At 32.5% G+C, this 4,249-nt stretch overlaps 1 long non-coding RNA gene across 1 annotated transcript; it reads left to right on the top strand.

Moving 5' to 3' along the window:
- Positions 1-959: 959 nt before the first annotated feature.
- Positions 960-3,355, top strand: LOC131048307 (uncharacterized). The gene is made up of 2 exons (XR_009106391.2): positions 960-1,462; positions 2,112-3,355. It is a non-coding gene; the product is annotated as an uncharacterized LOC131048307 (long non-coding RNA).
- Positions 3,356-4,249: the final 894 nt, after the last annotated feature.

The raw sequence follows: 4,249 nt of genomic DNA, 5'->3' as shown, positions 1-4,249 counted from the left end.
TATAAAATTAAAATTTTGGATGGGATGGTATCAAGGCACATTTGAGGACATGCTATGTTAGGGTGTAGAAATACCTACCTTCCCAACTGTACCTTATTCAAGTCCCTAAATATTTTGGATGGAATGGGATTGGATTCTCTAAGAGAGTGTAAAGTGAGAGTGCTAGGTGAGTGTGTGAAACAATGTACAACAATATAATTTCTAATGGTTGATTGTATGTTGTTGCGTACAATTGCTTCTATCTTGTTTTATATTTCCTTATTTACCTTAGGTTCATTTTAATTAACTCCTTCCCTTTGATAAACAACAAAAATAGTCATTTTTGATTATTTGAGTATGGGAATGGATAAACATGCAAAATAAAGTGTAAAAGTGAATTTCAAAATTGAAATAGGAGATATTGACCATTGTGAACACTATTGTGCATAGTCCAAAAAATCTCTACTACAAGTATAATGACATCTTTGTAATCAATGTTTGGGACTGAAGTAGGTAATCGTAGACTAAAAAAGGATTTTCCTTCCTTCCTTTCTTTCTTTTTGATGTTTTGAATCACACTGAGTGATCCATCATAGAAAAAAAGAGTTGAATAAAAAAACTACCTTATTCCTATACTACATAAATTGTCCAAAACTCAGAAAACACTCGAAATACTATGAAACAAAGTAGATACATAAGTGGTCAAGTTCAATCAATGCATCATTTATTAAAGGGAACGACCAAGAGTGAATGCTAGACATGGGGAAGACATAGATCTCGTTTTTAACACTAAATCTACGAGGGGTTATTCGAGCAAAATCCTTGTTACACTCCCTCCCTAAACTCAGTCTACAATACCAAGAAAACAACGTAAGATCAGTTACAGACCCAAGTCCCTATAAAATTCAGTATCTACTTGGTAATAGACAAACAAAAAAACAGAAAAAAGTTTTGGGGACAAGCCATGCACAATTCCAAGGAGAACAATATATATTTTTTGCTATACACCAAACACATTGAATGAAGGCTTTGAGATTCTAAACAAAAAAGCCTCAAATCCAACCGTTGATTTATTGGGTAGCTTGGAAATGTGTGTACAGACATAACATGACGAAGGAATAGTTGCAGATTGTCCTTTTGATTCTTTTCTCATTGGAGACACCAAGCAGAACCAGTTCACATTTTTAAATCAAGTGCTCCTGTGAAATCTAAAAGCAGATCTAAAAATCCACTATCTCCTAATTAGTCACGTCATGGGTGCCTTTTTCATAGTGAACTGACCACTTTTGCATAAGTGTTTTTCTTTATATACACGTGAGCCCCTCTCAGATTTCTGCATGGAGGGCCCATTTTAGTTTCTTTGCATCCTTTTCTTGTTATATATACAGATGTGGGGACTAAAGATATAAGGAAGGAGAGCAAGGATTGAGGAGAGAACAAAAAGTTAGAAGATTGCAGAAGGCATATCATGGCCTCTTTTTAGGTATATGTCCATTTTTATGGCCTCTTCTATGCATATATCCTTTATCATGGCATTTTTAGGCTTATATCCTTTATCCTGACCTCTTTTAGGGCATCTTTTGGGGTCTACATCCTTTTCATGGTGTTTTAGGTTTATATGCCTTATAATGGCTTCTTTTTGGTGGTACCCAAAACGATTGCATTGTAAGAATATTTAGTCTTTCTGTCTATTAGCAGCATATCTTTTATTTCATTTTTTATCTTCATCCATCCATGATTCCTTTTTCCAGTAAAGGATTCATGGTTGGTTTTTTATGGTATAATTTTGGAGGATGCTTGGTTTTGGACTTCTTTAGACTGTGTATTAGAAGCAAAATTTAGGGTTGGATTCATGGGCCAGGTCTCTTGGTCCCTTGTTTTGTTTGTATGCTTTGATTAGACTGTATATAACTGATTTTCTTGGGGAGTGAAGCTTCAAAATATGGCTGTGTCTTTTGTTAATCTTGCTCATTAGTCTTGCCATTGAAGGTTTCCAAGGTTTATTGAGTCTGCACCATGGAATGGTCAATGAGGGTTTGTTATTTTGCATTGTGAGGTTTTGTGTTTTTTATATGGGTACATTTTTTGGAGCTCCTTTCTCTCCAATTGAGGCTGGTTTGGTAATGTTTCAGCTGCTGGTTCATGGATTCCACTGGTCTGTCAATATGGGTATGGCAGGATAATGGTGTGCATGACACAGGAGATGTGATATAACTGATCTGACCTTCCTTGGATTGAAGGGAGCTCCAATGAATCTGATCTTATTGGCAACCCTTTTTTATTTTGTTTCATTTTCTGCAAGTATTTTGTTTTGGGTTTTACATTTTGATATTCATGTAGATTCTGGAAAGAAAAAGATGTAGGAGATCCAAGGTTTGCTAATATATCTGATACCTAGTGTCAGGAGATATCTTCTTGAGGTATAAACTGATTACATAGTTTTTCTAGTAGAATTCTTGTGTCATTAGGGTTGTGCTTTAGATTGAGATGATATGAGATATAAGATTTTGAGGATCTGATTCAATCTTTTGTTTGTTTCATTCGATGAAGTAGACTGATGATCTTGGTCTAATCTTTTGTTTGTTTGTTTGTTTCGATGAAGTTGACCGTTCATCTGGTTTTAGCCGTTCTTGTTTTAAGAAGGTGACTATTGTTCTGGTATTTTTCCCAGTGGCTTGCATCTGCTGGCTTGGATAGCAAGTAATCTATTTTGGTATATCTAATTTGGCCATTCATAAGAATTTGCTATCAGTCTTTATTTATAAACGTGGCCATTCATAAGAATTTTCTATTGCTCTTTTTTGTAACAATTTGCCACAGGTTTTGAAGACTACCAGTATAATTTTATCAGATTTCCATTGCTTCTCTGATTCTCCATTTGATTGTGTATTGTTTCCATAACACTCTGAAATTCATCATCAAGATGTTTGATCCACTTTGGAATCCATCATCAATAAGATGTTAGAATGTGTTTTGAGTGTATGCAGATGTTGAAGACTACCATTTTATCATTTGATATATTGAAGCATTGATGATCGAAAGGATATTTCCAAGTAATGAGAAAATAAGAGGCAAATGGAAATCCAAGCATTCATAACTGAAGAGATATCTGTAACTTATAAGAAAGTAATGGGCAGAGGGGCAAATGAAATTTGAGCCTTTAATGATTGAAAGGATATCTCTAGTTTATGAGGAGGGGCAATTGAAATATCCAGTAAAAGCTCTGATAGGATGTTGGACAGCTGTTGGGCTATAATTTTTTGTATTGTAAACCTAATTTAAAGCATGAGATTTTCTTTACAGGCAATGTAGCATTGTTGATATTGGCTATTGTAAAGTTCTGGTACTGCAAATTATCATCTTTTCTTGTTCTTTATTCTTTATTGTTCTACTGATCTTTGTGTAATCAGCTTTTGTGAAGAATTTGCTCACCTCGCAGTAAAAGAGAGTTAGATTATTTTGATATAAGTAGTGCCATTTCTGGATTTCATGCCAATGCAGTTAATATATACACGACTTATTCCTTGAGCAGTAAGTATCTGAATAATATTGTCAATAAATTCTTTTGCGTCCTCTTTAAGTTTTAATGAACAGCATCAATTTGTTATGACCAAGTATGAAAAATAAATGTAGAAAGTGCACCGTAAATGATCCTGCTTCAATAAATTTGTGCAGCAAATTTTTTATTTTTATAAACATACTATATTATTAATTAAATTGAAAATCAGAATACAATTCAAACACAATGATAGCTTTCACTTAGAATTCACTATTTTTAACCAATATTAATGATATGGTTACTTCTATTTGAATTAATTTTATTTATTATTAATACCTTCCATGATAATATATATAAAGATAATAAGATTTACTAAATGGTTTTAATAGTTATTTTTGTGATGATAACTTCACTTAGAATTTACTATTTTCAACGAATATTAATGATATGGTTGCTTATATTTGTATTAATTTTGTTTATAATTACTTCTTTTCATGATAAATATAGAGATTTTAAAGCTATTAAATGGTTATAATGGTTCGATTTTTAAATTTTAAAATAGTTTTGTGGTTATAAATTTCTATTTATATTAAAGATTGTAATGGGAAAATTGAAATATTTTTATTGGATTTACTTTGAGCTAATGTTGCCCAAGTTTCAGTTCCTCATTCAAAAAATTAGTTTGTCTTGTTCTTTGTTAAGTTCATCAAAGTCGTTTTTATCAAAACTCCTATTTGAAATAAACCAAAATCTACATCTTCACTTGCGTTA

The sequence above is a fragment of the Cryptomeria japonica genome, chromosome 9 (genome assembly GCF_030272615.1).
Source record: "Cryptomeria japonica chromosome 9, Sugi_1.0, whole genome shotgun sequence".
In the NCBI taxonomy this organism is placed as follows: domain Eukaryota; kingdom Viridiplantae; phylum Streptophyta; class Pinopsida; order Cupressales; family Cupressaceae; genus Cryptomeria; species Cryptomeria japonica.
Note: the sequence above shows the minus strand (reverse complement) of the source record. Positions and strands in the feature narration are given on the sequence as shown.